Raw genomic sequence first — 16,437 nt, 5'->3', positions numbered from 1 at the left:
GACAAGCATGCGAGTTTGCTGCAGTTCATATTAGGTTTTTTTTTTTGAAAGACTTTGAACAGCCCCATACTAAGACCAGGAGCCAACCCACTGGCTTGAACATTTACTTTTTACTTATAGGATCTTATGGAATCCTTTCCAACCAGGTATGGATTGCTTAATCAGTGAGTTACAGTTAGAATTCTGAAAGTGAGGTTTTTAAGTTGAAACTGGACAGGGGTCCAAGAAGGTCAATCCAAATAGAAGATAAACATGAAGAGCCAGCCTGGGCCGAGTTGAGGTTACCTTGAAGAGAAATTTCAGGATGTGTCAGAAGGCACTGCACTAGAGAAAAGTTTAGCCTAAAGACAAGTGAGTGCACAAAAGGCAGAGTGTGGATACCCAAAGCAAGTGGGATGCATGTTAACTGAAAGTACAAGCATAGACTTATAAGTTTAGTAAGAAAAAGAATGTGGGGCCCATCGTGGCCTAGTTGTACCAGAACTTTGTCTGGACAAAGACAATATTTCAGATTTTCCTTTCTATATGCACCAGTAGTTAAGTTACTTCTCTACAGGCACCTAGTAGTTGTCTTTAAAGGTTCATGTGTTTTAGGTTTAAAGTTCTGTGGTAAATAAGTGAATGGAAGACTTCATAGGTTATCAATTTTATAAATTTACATTTAAAACTTGGAATTGGCTAGACTCTAGAAACCCAGAAAGTGAAGTTCAAAATTAGTGATTTTCACTTGTTTCTTTACCAGGTGTAGTGATACTATTGTGTCAATTTGGACTTTGATGGACTTTTGCCCTAACTTAGGTCAGGCTTCAGTTATTAGCTTCTTCAGTGATCATCTCAAGTTAAGGTCACATTCTAGAGAAGTCCATGGGTAATGGCTGATCAACATGGGATTAGAAAAACATGATTAATGTGAGCCAAGTCGGGGTAGTAGCTATTCAAAAACCAGAGCTCCTGGTACATTTGGCCAAGGCCATCACTGCTTGACTTTGCCTACTTTTGCTTCTTTCTACAGGACGTTCCTTAATGATCATAATGCACAAGGGACTTAACATCCTGCACAACAGTTACTGTGAGAGCTTGGAGAGCACACATTAAGTTCTAACACCTTCTGACCATTTGATAAGAACCTCATCCCTGGTGGTAGAGAACCCCTAGTAGCAGTTCCATATAAGCTTAGACGTCACTTTTTTGTATTGGGATACGGTATTGAAGGAAGTGATTGTGTTAGTATAATAGCCATTTGTAGAATACAAAATGATACAAACGATGTAAAGATAAGGTTAATGGAATTGCCAAGTGGTTTTTCCATTAAATATTCATAATCCTAGGTCCAGGTGTTCACACTTGGGACACATGAATGTGTTTTGAGGAAGTACCTGGCAAAGCCTAGTGATGAAAGCCTATTAATGATTCATCCAGTCTTTCCCAAGGATACCTATGGCCATTTGTTTTCTGGCATATAATTACCTGAACATTTGAGGAGTGTTTGTTCTGAGTCTCAGATAGCATTGACATCCAGAAATCTAAAGATTCATTATGGCTTCCAGTGGGGGAAGAGAACCAGGTAGTTAGTGAATTTTAAGCTCATAGGGGGATATAGTGTATAGTCAGTTCATGATTGATCCTTTGGTGCCGAGATGCATCATGTCCACATTCTGCTTCCCTGAATCTATGATCAGTAGATATACGACTACAGGAAGCCATCCAGATGCATGGGACCTTCTCTTGGCATGGAAGCCAGGGAAGAATAGGCCTGGCATTGGGAACTTTCTGTGGTCTCCCATGGCAATAAATTGCCCAGTGCATGCGACTTTTCTCACTGCTCTGCTAGGAAGGTTCCTCATAGTAACAGAGGAGCATAACCCATTAGGAACTGAACAGCCCACCTTTAACTTTTAGAAAGAGATGTTCTATACAATCTTTGATATAGAGCAGGAATGGGCTCCATTGTCAGAAGCTTAGTCTGGTCAGCTTTATCATGCCCCCGCATTTAGAAAAACTATTCTGTTTTCTCCTGCCGCTCTGGTTTTCTCAGCTTTTATTTCCCAGCCCATTCCACTGGGGGGAACCCCATTCCCACTGCCCATGTGGGATGTAGGTGGTAGGGTGGGGAGGGAAGGCCAAGAGGAAGGCTGAAGTTTAACCAACCTGTCCTGGAAAGGGAAAGTTTTGAAGGGGATGAAGTTGGTGATACTTAAAATGACTTTGAGGATGCAGAGATGTTGTTCCCATCATGAACAATTCCTATGTGGAACCTGGAAAAGCTAGATGGATCTTGAGTTAAGGTTGAAACTACCAAGTTTGGCCAGTTAGCAGCCCCAATTAAGCCGTTTGCTCTGATGTCGATTAGAGCAAACAGCATCATGTGGTATACATCTGTTTAGCAAGTGCTTTGTCTTCTATAGACTCAGAAGGGTGTCTACAAACCTTTTCCCTTCAGATGAGGTAAAGAGTTTTGCCCCAGGGAAAACACTTTGCAACAAGGTAGTATGAGTAGTACAGAGCAGAACACATCAGGAGATGAAGATGGCTAACAAGTGCCCACTAGACAACTGAGCATCGAAATGTAACGAGTTGATGTCATTGAGGCTCATACTCTAGAGCATGGGAATATACACTAGTGCCCAAGTTTGGTTGGAAGATGGATCTACTTGGGGTACAAGCAAGCACGAAGTGATATTAACTGCAGAACAACCCTGTTTAAGGATAAGCTTGAAAGACATTTGGGTATTGATTCGGGTAGAGAATGTGGTTGTTAGTTGTGTGATGAAAACTCATTTGTTAGTATATATACTAACAGGCAGTGGAAAGTGGCTTGGCTGGTCAGTGGCCTGAAGTGGAAAAATTGATGACCTGTGACAAGTTGATGTGAAGTAGATGCACGTGGATGGCTGTGTGGAAGTAAACTACCATGGTACATGGTAACACTTATCTCCCAGGAAAGATGCACTAAACCAAGTAGATGCTATGTTAATATCCTGGCAGTGTTCAGCTGTTTGAAATAGCCCTCCCATTTCCCATCTTTAAATAGTCAAAAGAACAGTGTGGCCAGAATGATTAAGATGACTACCAGTTACTAAATGTGGATTTAAGTCTATCGATGGCCATGGTATTGCCATTGTGCTCATAAAGGTTGAGGTAGCGAGAAGTCTGTTGAAGACTCAGCTAGGAGCCATAGGTGCCAGGTATTCCCTATACATATGAAAAAGAGCCTAATATGTAGTAGCTATGTCTGAACACAAGACATTGGCCAGAGAACATGGTAGAATTTTTTAAAATTTTTTATTGTTGGTTGTTCAAAACATTACATAGTTCTTGATATATCATATTTCACACTTTGATTCAAGTGTGTTATGAGCTCCCATTTTTACCCCATATACAGATTGCAGAATCACATCAGTTACACATCCATTGATTTACATATTGCCGTACTAGTGTCTGTTGTGTTCTGCTGCCTTTCCTATCCTCTACTATCCCCCCTCCCCTCCCCTCCCCTCTTCTCTCTCTACCCCCTCTTCTGTCATTCATTTCTCCCCCTTGTATTATTTTTCCCTTTCCCCTCACTTCCTCTTGTATGTAATTTTGTATAACCCTGAGGGTCTCCTTCCATTTCCATGCAACTTCCCTTCTCTCCCTTTCCCTCCCACCTCTCATCCCTGTTTAATGTTAATCTTCTCATGCTCTTCGTCCCTACTCTGTTCTTAGTTACTCTCCCATGGTAGAAATTTGATAAGTCAAGTAGAAGCTGGGATTGCGCTGCTCTCCAGATGAGCTCAGATTCAGGATGTAAATAGATTCCACTAGACATGTGCTAAGGATAGCAAGGACTTGGGGTACTAGAGCAGTGCTTAAACGAAGCTTTACAGCTTCAGGAAGTGGGACATGAAAAAAATGGCATAAAAAACAAATCCAACTCGCCATAACTCAGCTTCTTATCTTTGTATATTTGTTGAGCCTCTCAGGGACACCTAACCCTGTCGTGAGACTCATTGGTACCTGAGGTACGAGATGCCTGCTAGAACCTATCCCCTCATGTTCAGAAAGTCATTTTTACATGTTAAATCCTGTTGCACGTAGGATACCATTTCACAACTATTGGGTAAAGACAACTAGTGGTGTCTGACATCTCCAGATTTATCTAGGAGCACCAATTTAGTATTCTGCTCTCTACCTGGGTCTAAAGAGTTGAGTGGAGCTCCATCTGGGAGTTATATACTGAAGCTGCCAAAGAGTATTGTCCTGAAGCTTTAGGTCAGTACTTCAAGATAACATGATATTCTCCAGTTCATCCATTACCAGCAAATGCCATCATATCACTCTATGATGCTAAGTAAAATAAACCAGACCCCCCCTTCCCCCCCAAAAAAAAAGGTGAGATTCTTTCATATGGTAAAGGGAGAAGAAAGTTTGCAGAGGGAGAAGAGATTGTTCTTTGGTTTTAAACCTTCTGGCTTTTGGATTAGAGAGTGTACCTGGCTCCCCATCCTTCATACTTGGGCGGGGACTACAACATGAGCTGTCCTGGCTCTTCAGCTCGATATCTGCAGTTCTGAGGTCTTAGCCTCCATAGTTATGGGAGCCATTTCCTTGTAATAGGTCTTTATATAGGCATCCCATTGTTTATCTGAAAAAACTGATAAAGAAACAGCATGTAACTCCTTTCACTGCATGTCCACAGAGTCCTGTTTTTCAAATCCCTTTCCTAGATTTCTTAATCAAGGTTCTATAACCCAGAATTCCCTACCAATTTGTGGTCTTAGCAACTTGATTTCCTTTTCTTTCTTCAAAGAGACCACATGTTTGGTGGCAAGGGAAGGGAGAGACTTTTTTCTAAGTAACTGAGTAACGTAACAGGCATGAGGTTTATGGCATCTACATGCTATGGTCAGAACATCTGTATGTCAGGATATCCGTCAGCATTAAGTTCAGTAGTTTGAGCAGCTTGTTCTAGGTGGTGACACATTTGAGGTGATTGGCAGAGCCCTCATGACTGGTAGTAGTCACCTTGTAGAAGGTGCCCCAGAGAATCTTTCTCTAAGGAAGTATCCTATGAACAAAAAGATGCCATCTAAGCCAGAAATTGGGCTCTCACAATCTCATCTGCCTTGATATTAGGTTTCCCATCCTCCAGAAGAAATAAGTTTGCCATTTATAAGCTATCCTGTTTGATTCCAGCAGTCTAAATGAAGTGACACATACCTGCTCTGGAAATATCATTCCCATGTAGTGTTTCCTCTCAAGTTTTCATTTCTCCCTTTGAGCCTGTGACTAGACTTAACCCCCCACGTTGAGTTCAAGTACCATAGTCCGAGTTTCCTGCCAAGGTGCTTTGACATGGACTTCTTACAATTGGGACATTACTCATCAAGTAGTTCAACACAAGCCTGACAAGACATAGGGTCTCCAAAGTAGGTATCTGTAGTGTTGAGAAGTTCTTTAGGCCTGTTAAATGTAGAGCTTATTGAGGCAGAGAGCCCAGAGTTTTTCGGATCAGGAAGCTCAACGATACTATGTTCTGAAGTCTCCAGCTAACAATAAGATCAGTATTTATAGACTAGAATAGAAAACCTAGTTTGCTATAACTTAGTACACTGGTTATAAAGCTAGGTTACAGCTGAAGTCAGTTAACTGGCTACAGACTTTTCTGCTGTAATAGCAGAGTCACCGATTAAGTTGTGGTTAAACTGTTGATTTGGTTTATTTGGCTTGGTGCAGTTCATGGCCTCCCAGGTTTAATAAGAGTGTTCCCACAATATCTTTAGACAAGTGAATGGATAAAATTGCAGCCGAATGGTAAAACACATGAGCAACACTATCTAGATGACTCTTAAATGCCTTTGCTCATAGCTGGGCTTTCTGAAGGGATTTAGAGATTGGTACACATCCTAAGGATACACGTGTGTGACCATGTAATTCCAAATTGGAAGATATCCCTGGTCTATAATTTGGGCTGATATCCTGGGGTCATCCCCCAAAGCTAGACATAGAATGTGATCAAGTATAGCATTATGATCATGACAAATTTTGAAGGGCTGTAATTAAGGTATAACCAAGGGACCAGTTACTCTCCAACCTTTCAGGAGAAAGGATAATCTGGGAGAAGTCTGGCATCAGAAACCCTTCTAGGTCTTAGACTTGGTGGGAAGCCACATTTCCCCAGGGCTTTGAGGCCCACGTGGAAAACAGTTTAGGAACTTCAGAGGCTTAAGAATTGACAGATGGCAGTAATTTTTTTGCCAACAGATCTTAGGTTGCCTTGGACTGGTTTAAGAGTATGTAGTAGAGACCTAAAGCCACTATCTGCCTATTTTCAATCCAAGGCGATACTGGACTAAGCAGATGTTAGCTAGCTTCATGGAAGAACATCAGCCGCTTCCCCTCTGTAGGCTATGATCCTTTGGCCCCAGAATTAAAGATCCCTTTGTAGAAAAATATTGGCTTTTACCCTTTAATACAGAGGAATCAATATGCATCCCTTTAAGGGCAGTAAGATGAAGGACTGAAGCGTTTCTTCCCATACTGCTCTCTACAGGGGAGTAGACATGTCTATTCACAATAACAGGGAAATCATGAAGCATTCATCAAGCAGTAGAAGCGAGCAGGAATAGAGCTCGCCTACTGTTTCTGGATTCAGAACTGGAGGGCAATAATCATGATTTCGGGTTCAAAAAAGGGTTTTAAAAGGAACCCAATTCAATCCTAAAAATTTTTTGGACCAAGATGAGGTAGCATTCTGAAACATTAGGCAGCCAATGACGGGGTGGGTGACTTTACAAGAGGTCCTTTGTTAGTGACATGTTTAAAGTTGTCAAGTCAGGTAGTGATTTAAAACGAACAGTTGGTCATCATTATAGACAAGATCATAAGATTTTCTGAGAAAATAGTCTAAACCACACAGCATCTGGAAGACTAGTGGACAGCTTTCACAAGCCATCCACTGTTCCCCCACCCTGCCCCACTAACAGACCTATTGGATTTTACCATCTCCATAAAGAGCTTGGGATAAGGCAGCTAGTAGTAAGTCTGCTTAGAACAAGTACAAAGGGTAATATTCCTGTTTTAGTTCAGTGTAGCCTGAAACCAAGCATATTGGAAAGCAGGCTAGAAATGAATTCATTAGAGCTCGCACTGTAGTCGTTAGTCCGGACTATGGGAGTTATGTATCACCATGGATAAGCCTTCAATATAGTATATATGTGCAGCAAGTCCAGACTTCCCCTATTCCTAGAAGGGACTGCTTCCACTCAGGAGGAGTGATTCTTGATTCTCAAGTCTCCAGGAATTAGTATGTTTTAGGATCTTCAGTGATAGAAGAGAAGAGTGAGATCTAGAGTTAAATTGCCATGCTCTTAGGAGCCAGAGCCCCAACCTGGGCAACTTCTGCAAACCCAAATAGCACAAGTAGAGGTCTGCTTCCAAACATGCAGAACTCACCTTAGCTGAAAGGTGAGCCATTGTAGAAGAACTTTGAAAGGGACCTTCACCCAATCTGAGTAATTAGCTGGAAAGAATCATTAAGGAATGCAGATCTGGCGAGTTACCAGTTCCTCTGGGATAAACTATCCTAAAATAAGACCAAAGTAATATTAATAAAAGAAGCTAGAAGCCTTCCACTGGAATTTAGTGTCGTACATCAGCTGCTTGAAGTACTTTGAGACAGCTGTTCCCGTTTCTTAGCTAGATCCCTGAGGGACATCCTTGTAGCTACAGACACCTGTGGCACTCCAGTGTAAGTTTTACTGAGCCTGGAAGGCCTTTCTTCGTTTTCCCTGCTGTAAGTCTTTCCTCAGCTTATGATCCAGGTTTTGACTACCTTTCCACAAAGGGTATGGTTGCTACTGCTTGTCACCACATGACCCAGTGCTACCAGTGAGTGGTTCATCAGGTAAAACCTTCTCATCTAAGTTAAAGCCTGCGTTAAAAACCCGATAAGGGCATCTTCGATTGTTTCCTCACAAGATAACCTAAAAAGTCATCTTCACACTGGATCAAAATAAACTTGTCAGAAGTAGGCACAGGTGGAGCAGTTTCATTAGTGATGAGAAGCATCTGTGATCTTCTGAATTAACATAGCTCATCCCTTCATCAGGCAGAGGGAAGAAAAATTTGAAATCCTTAGATAGGAAAATTGTATGGGAAATGTACTTAGAGCTCACTCACCAAGTGTCTCAATACATTTTATAGCTTCTACTACCTGCATCATTCCATAGCAGGAGTAGCACAGAGAATTTCTAAAGTTGGCGTCAGCCTATTGGCTCAATTCCATCCCCTAGTCTATATACACTTCAGGGATCTTGTTGCTTAGACGTTAGGAAGTTAACCAAGGACCTCTTAGCTGTAGGCTGAGGAATATTAGTAGAAAACCTTGTTACAAGATGGGTAATGAAGTATATTGAAGGCAATGTCTGCAGGTTGCACATAAATATGAAAAGGAACTTATGGGTCTAGGGTTCCACACGGAAACCGTTACTTGGTTTCAAAGCTAGGTTATAATGGTTGTATAGAATTTCAGAGACAGTAAATGTACCCCCAAACAAGCAACTGAGTCAGAAGAGTCTCAGGACTGGAAAGGTTAGGGGCTGAGAAAGTATAGGCTAAAGGGGTCATATAGGCATATTCTGAGAGAAAAACAACTGTTTGAAATGCAAAGGAGGGACAGCAACGGTGGATATGAGGAATACAAGGGCATTAGGGATAATATACTTCCATTCCCCAGTAACTTCTTTGGGGCCTGCCTCAGATGTTTGACTTAGGAACTTGAGAACAAAAAGAGATAGCAGCCCACCATCCTCCCTTGTAAAAGGCATTCAGGATAGCTTTTAAAAGGGTAAGCCAGCTACACAAGCTTCTTTTGGATCATTCCATTAGAATGAAGGACAAGAATTAGAAACACCCTTCCTAATGAGAGGAGAGTTAACCCGCCATCCCAGCCCTTTGGTGAGGCCACCTTTAAGTACTGAGGTTTCAAGTCTGGGTTTTCTAGCAGCCCCAGGAAAGAGTGGGGACAGAAGGAACGAGCTTCGCTTAAGTTATACCTTCCACGATTTCATTAGCCCAAAGTTTGTTTCCCCCAGCGCCCTGGTTCCGCACCAAGTTTCATCTTTGTTAGCCAAAGAATGTTGAGCCTGTTGCCCAAGTCTCCGAATTCTTAAGCACATCCTGTGATTGAGGGGGAGGAAAGAATACAAGACTAATCCTAGGTGGTTATTTTCTTGCCTTTCTTCCAGCTAAACAGCAGGAAATTTGTTCTTTGAATGAATAGAAACAGAAAAGTGGAGAGGGTGCGGGGAAGAGCCCACAGAAAACAGAAACTTTGAGAAACCCCAACTGCCCGGCTCCAGGCCCCACCCAAAGTCCTCAGCTCCAATCCTCCCTCAGCCACCAGTTTAAAGACTGGATGGGGGCCTGAGGCTGACTTAAGTAGAAGGCGGGAGAATGCGATTGGTCAGAGTTGAAGTCCCAATTGGGTGGAGCCACTGCACCTCCTGAATCCAATCAAATCTGGAAAAGTCACAGCTGAGGGATGGTGCTGAAAGTTAAATTGAGAGACCCTGAGTGTGTCCACCTGTAACTTGTAGCGAGATATATTAATTCACTCTCCAACATTTAAAATCAGGATTCACCAGGAAAAAAAAAGTTGCAACTATCAGAAATGGGTTAGAATCTTAAATGACAGTAAAGAAAATGAACTCTATAAGTTGTGAAATGTATATCACTCCATGTGAAAAATAAGCTTTTCCTCTATATTTTTAAAAGAAGGAAATGCTAAGTCATATCACTTTCCATGTGAACAGAAACCATTGACGGCTCCCTCTTTTTCAGGCTCTCTTTTACCAATCCCAATCCTCTCCTTCCAGAATCATGTCAGGGCAAAACAAGATAGTGGAACTAGAACTATTTAGTTACTTCGTGTTCTCAAATGTTCCACTGGTTGGCCACACTTGATATCGATACCTGTTTGTCATGTCTTAGAATTTTTCTCAATCTATCCTTACTCTTGGCTTTGAGCTTAGAAAGAAAAGATGAAATCTCTAATTGATACAATCATTGTTTTTCCCTTGGTGAAACAACCTTAGGAAAAGAATGCATATGCTGCCAGGAGAATATTCATGTTTATGAATCATCTTTCCAGCCTCTGTGCTGGCAGCATCATCTTAAATATGTTAGAAATGCAAATAATTATTAGGCTCCACTAAAGAACTTTTGAACCACAAACTCTTACGACAGGGTTCAGATTTAGCAATTTACCCATGATTTAGCAAGCCTTCAGGTGATTGTATTGCATGCTAAAGTTGGCACACTGTATTCCAATTAACTCAGAATATTTGGGGCTGTACTGTTTTTGTAGACATCAGATGTTGCTTTTGTAAAAGTCTCAATTCACAGCCAAGGTTGGGAACAACTCCCTTATTTAGTCACAGGTTCAGTTGTCATCTCTGCAAACTGAAGGTGATTCTCAAATCTTTACTACAGGCCTCTCTCATCACTCTCAGGCCACTACAGCCTACTGACTTTGGGAAACCTCACAGTCAATATTTTTAGAGAACTAATTACAGCGATGGCAAAGGATCAACAATTTGACATCCTTGTGTGATCCCTCTTTGAAGTAGCTGTTTTTATAACCCTTCTACAGGCAAAGAACTGAGGATTTGCTCAAAATTAGGCACTAATAAGTGGCAAAGCCCAGATTCAGATCAATTTAGAAACTTCTAAAAACAACAGAAAGATAGGTTTCACACAAGGCACAGAAAATCTTGAAAGGAGGGTATCACAGAGCAGGGGAGAAATTCTATATTTCAGGGAACAAGGTAGAGATGCTTCTCTGATGTATCAAGAAAAGTCCTCTTCTGTGAACCTCCATTTTCCCAGTATATGATAAGGCTTTTAAACTCTATCAAACTTAAGTTTACTGCTACAAGCATTCTTTTCTTTCTTTCAAGATTCTAGTGACAAAAGGAGCAGGCAAGCAATTTCAGCATTACTAGTTCAATGAATTATTTATTCAATAAATGATAAGTGGGCACTCAAGTATCTCATGTGTATCAAAAATAGGTACAGACAAAAAGTTTATTGAGAATGAAGTCCTTGCTATAGAAAAATCCAGATGCTAGTGAAAAACAAGTATGGCTCCTGATGAGTAATTAATTACCCATCTGTAACCCCTCCACGCATACTTACCTTGTAGATCTGTGTTCTTGGTATCATTGCTATTCTGTCTACTCACCTGAGCCCTTTTTTTACCAAGTGTCTTCTCCCCAGCTGTGATGAGTCAGGGGTTAAAAAGGGAATGAGCTTTGGAAACCCTTTTCTCATTACTTTCTATAAGTGGTGCCTCCAGATGAGACTCCTGGGTTTTTCAGAATTCTGTTTCTGCAGTACAGATTTCCTCTTTGCATCGGTGCTGCTGTCTTCTTTGCCCTCTTTTTTTGGTTACATTTTAAAATTTGTTCTTTTTAGTTATACATGACAGTCGAATGTATTTTGACATATTATACATAAACAGCTTCACCCTCTTCTCTGACACCCTCTCATGGGGTCTGAAGGTCGTGAAGCTGAGCCTAGTAGAAGTTCTTGCTTTAGTCTCTCAGACTGAGTTTTGGACCTAGAGAAAACCACAGAGGTGCAGGACTGGTGGACTGGTTGTCACAACTGCCCCCTCAGGGGTCTGTGAGTCTTTCCCCATGATAGCTGCTGTTATTTGAATGTCTATGTTCCTATCCAAATTCACATGGAAACGTGATTCCCAGTGTGACAGTATTAAGAGGTAGGGTTGTAAGGAGGCTATGAGTTCGTGAAGACTCTGCCTCTGTGAATGGATTAAGCCAGTGTCAAAGGGCTGGAGGGCACTCTCGAGGCCCTATTTGCCCTTTTCTCCCTCTACCCTTTGAGGACACAGCATTCAAGGTGTGATCTTAGAAGCAGAGGCCAGGCCCTTGCCAGATACTGAACCTACTGGTCCTTTTATCTTGGACTTCTCAGACTTCCAAACTATAACAAATAAATTTCTGTCCTTAAAAATTGGGTGCAGTGGCACATACCCATAATCCTGGCAATTCAGGAGGCTGAGGCAAGAGGTTCACAAGTTCAAGGTCAGCTTCAGCAACTTAGTAAGATATTGTCTCAAAATTAAATAAAAAAGGACTAGGGATATAACTCAGTGGAAAGGCACCCCTGGGTTTAATCCCCATTACAAAAAAAAAAAATTCTGTCATGTATAATTTTATCCTACTTTCAGGTATTTTATTATGGCAGCACAGGTGGACTAAGATAACATCTTAAAAGCTTCTTACTGCCTGAGCCACATTTGCACCCTATCTTTTTATCCTTAACCTATTGTTCTCGTCTTACCTTTCCCTGGGATTATTTTTACTAGTTTACACTCTGAGATTCTCCTCTCTACTATGAGGAAATTGAGTTTTCCTCTCAAGAAAGATATGTTATCAAACTGACAAGTTAGTAATACCTACATCATAGTAAGACAGGTATAAGTATTCCATATAGCAATTGAACTCCTGGGTATTTGTATGAGAGAAATGAAAACATATCCATTCAATGATTTCATAAAAAATGATCATGATTTTACCATAATTGCCAAAAACTGAAGTAACCCACTGTGGCCTTAATGGCTGAGTGGATAAGAAAATTGTGATGATAATCTTACTGACATTATATTGAGGAAAAGAAATCAGATACAAAAATTACTTATGATTTTGTTTAGATGAATTTTAAAAACAAGTAAAATTATTTATGGGGATGGTTGCCTTTTCAGGGATCTGAGTATAAAATGGGACAAATAAATTTTCTTTGATAGAAATATTCTGCATTTTCATTGGGATGGTAGTAATTGGCTATAAACCCTATTAAACCTCCTTAACCTGAACAGCTAATATCTGCACATTTCAATATATGTCAAATGTCTATTTTAAGAAAAAATTTACAATATTTAATGCTAACAAACACTGTGGGTGCAGCATCCTGTAGCCAGTCTGTCTCTGTAGGCTCCACCACCAGCCCAAGCTCAGGCTGGGGGCCCTGCCCCCAGGGCATGACCCTTGGCTGGGCAGGGGTACAGCCCCAACTCCAGTCGCTGGATCTGTGGCACCCAGAAGGCAGATTTTAATGACAAAAGGAAAAAGTGCCAGAGATATATCAGGCTCTGAATGGTGATCGCACTGATGTGGCTGCCCTCAGACACATGGTTATTAGCGAAGGAGGTCTCCAAACTGATGAGATCAGTGTGGCCCAAGCTCCTCAATGTCAATATGAATGACACCTCTTATATCAGGGAAGAACCTAGGGCAGATAAGTAAGAACTACCAACAAGTGCTGTTGGCCATCAGGCAGTCTTTATGGCAGTCCCCTCCTGGCATGCCAGATGAACAGAGAGAGAGGCTCCAGGAAGAACTCATTGACATCCTCCTCCTCACTGGAGTACAACCCTCAGCTGCACAACTACCAGGGCTACCATGACATTGTGATCGTGTTTCTGCTGGTGGTAGGCTGGCAAAATCCCTGGTAGAAAAATTGTCTACCCATCACCTCAGGGATTTCATGGATCCCATAATGGACAACACCAGGCCCATTGTAAACTACCTGATGCCCATCCTAGACCAGGTGAACCCAGAGCTCCATGACTTCATGCAGAGTGCTGTGGTGGGGACCGTCTTTGTCCTTTGCAGGCTCATCACCTGCTTTGGGCACGTTCTGTCTGACTTCAGGCATGTCCTGTGGTTATTTCTTCCTGGTCTGCCATCTGCTGATGCCCATTTACTTTTCAGCTGTGATTGTGTTGTATCGTGAGCAGGAAGTTCTGGAATGTGACTGTGACACGGCCTCACGGACCTCAGATCCCTCAGGACCTGTCCTATGGGACTCTAATCAGTAGAACAGAGGACCTCTTTGTTCACTTTCCCCCTTCTGAACTTGCCCAGCAGCAGGTCTAGAGAAGGAAGCATCTACCTTCAAAGACTTTCAGCTGGTATCAGCCCAACAGAGGACGATATGGTGCTGCCACAGTGGTTTTGGGGACTTCTGGACCTGAGACTTGAACAAAGATGTCTGACCAAACCAAGGACCAACCGCTCTGTGAAACTGGTAGTGATGGGGCTGATGGTGGCCCTAGGAGCAGCACACTAGTGGTGGTGAAAAGTGCCCTGGAGTGGTCCCCAAAGTTTCAGCTGCAGTTGTTCCCCTGAAGCCCCAGAGCCACTTTCTCTCACGGTGCACATGGTCTTGCCCTTTTCCCAGAAGGATTGGGATGGTGGAGTTTCCTTGCCTTAAAAGGGTTTCTGTTAAAAAAAAAAATGTTAACAAGCATAAAAATAGTAGTAAGGAAAGGGTGATAAGATATAAACAAAAGTGTAAATGAAAAAAAAATGATCATCAGTTTCTAATTTTTGAAGCTGAAGTTGGGCAACGAGTAGATGACGGTCCTTACACACTACTGTTTTTATGTGTCAACATATGACATGTTAGTATGTCCTATATTTTATCTGCTGAAAAGTTTCATAATTAAAAGGAAGATAAGTAATATAAACAGTTTCACAGTTTCAAAAAAAGGTAATGAAGTGAAAAGGTGAGGAAAATGAATTTGGATTAAAAAACTGAAAGTGACATAATTAAGTGGAATAGGTGAAACTTGAATAACTCTTAGTTCAAAAAAGTAAAGCAAATATTAAATAAGTCCCTAGGACAACTAGAAAAACTTAAATATGAAGTGAGTACTGTGGTTATGTAGAAAAGTGTACTTATACGGTAGATTCATGTTGGAATATTTAGAGGTAAAGCCTCATCATGTATGTATTGTGTATATGTAGTGAATACACACGGTCATATGTACATGTCCATTTGTATATTGAAAACAAACTGCCAAATGTTAGTAATGTATTTAGGTAGTGGGTATGTAGGTATTCAATATACTATTTTGACTTCTCTGCATATTTAGATTTTTCAAAGGATTGAAAAATTCTCTTGCCACTTAGATTTGTTTTCATGTTTGTTTTTCTGAAATGAATGACACTCTAGAGACAGAAATGATTGAAGTCAACTTTTAAGGAAATCCAGTAACATGACACTATTATCCCATCCCTGAAGTCATATTTACATATGGTTACAAACATGCAATTTTTCACCCAGTCTGGAAGGTTGATACTCTTAAACTTGATATGGCAAAGCCCATGTTTGCAAGCCAGGACATAATATATGATAGGAAGCAGCTACCTTCTGTATTAGTTCACTGCCATATAACAAATCACTCCATTTAAATTTAATGCAGCCCCTTTTGTCTAGGCAATTCTTGCAAAGACAAGATCCCAGCTGCTGAGCAAAAGAGTGCTTGTGTTCTGAAGGGGGAAGTGTTGGGCTGCATAGCCTGCTACTGAGGAAAGTGCATGCCTACTTAGTCATCTGTGGTGACTTGGGGGTGAAGGAGTTAACCCTCAAAGTTTTCCTGACTCTACCAGATCTTAAACTATACTACAGAGCAATCAACTGTAACAAAAACAGCATGGTATTGGCACCAAAACAGACTGGTAGACCAATGGTACAGAATAGAGGACACAGAGACTAACCCACAAAATTACAATTATCTTATATTAGATAAAGGCATCAAAAACATGCATTGGAGAAAAGATAGCCTCCTCAACCAACGGTGCTAGGAAAACTGGAAATCCATATGCAATGCAATGAAATTAAACCTCTCTCTCTCACCATGCCAAAACTCAACTCAAAATGGATCAAGAAATTAGGAATACAACCAGAGACCTTGTGTCTAACAGAAGAAAAAGTAGGCCCTAGTCTCCATCATGTGGGATTAGGCTCTAACTTCCTTAATAAGACTCCTGTGGCACAAGAATTAAAATCAAGAATCAATAAATGGGATGGACTCAAACTAAAAAGTTTCTTCTCAGCAAAAGAAACAATCTGTGAGGTGAATAGAGACCCTACATCTTGGGAGAAATCTTTACCCCCACACATCAGATAGAGCACTAAACTCTAGGGTGTATAAAGAACTCCAAAAGCTAAACACCAAAAAAAAAAAAAAGCCCAATCAATAAATGGGCCAAGGACCTGAACAGACACTTCTCAGAAGATGATGTACAATCAACAAATACATGAAAAAATGTTCATTATCACTAGCAATTAGAGAAATGCAAATTAAAACCATGCTAACATTTCATCTCAATACAGTCAGAATGGCAGCTAACTGGTGCAGCCAATATGGAAAGCAGTATAGAGATTTCTTGGAAAATTGGAAATGGAAACACCATTTGATCCAGCTCTCTCCTCGGTCTATACTCAAAGGACTTAAAAACAGTATATTACAGGGACACAACCACATCAATGTTTATAGCAGCACAATTCAAAATAGTTAAACTGTGGAACCAACCTAGATGCCCCTCAGTAGATGAAAGGATTAAAAAATGTGGCATATATATA

The 16,437-nt window shown here is 41.0% G+C and overlaps 1 pseudogene; it reads left to right on the top strand.

Annotated features, from left to right (window-relative positions):
* The first annotated feature begins 9,435 nt into the window (after positions 1–9,435).
* Positions 9,436–14,195, top strand: LOC124091163 (TBC1 domain family member 20-like; annotated as a pseudogene).
* Positions 14,196–16,437: the final 2,242 nt, after the last annotated feature.

The sequence above is a fragment of the Marmota monax genome, unplaced genomic scaffold (assembly GCF_021218885.2).
Source record: "Marmota monax isolate L192 unplaced genomic scaffold, Marmota_monax_Labrador192_F-V1.1 WCK01_AAM20220418_F8-fsc00068, whole genome shotgun sequence".
Lineage (NCBI taxonomy): Eukaryota > Metazoa > Chordata > Mammalia > Rodentia > Sciuridae > Marmota > Marmota monax.
This window is presented reverse-complemented; position numbering and strand designations above follow the sequence as displayed.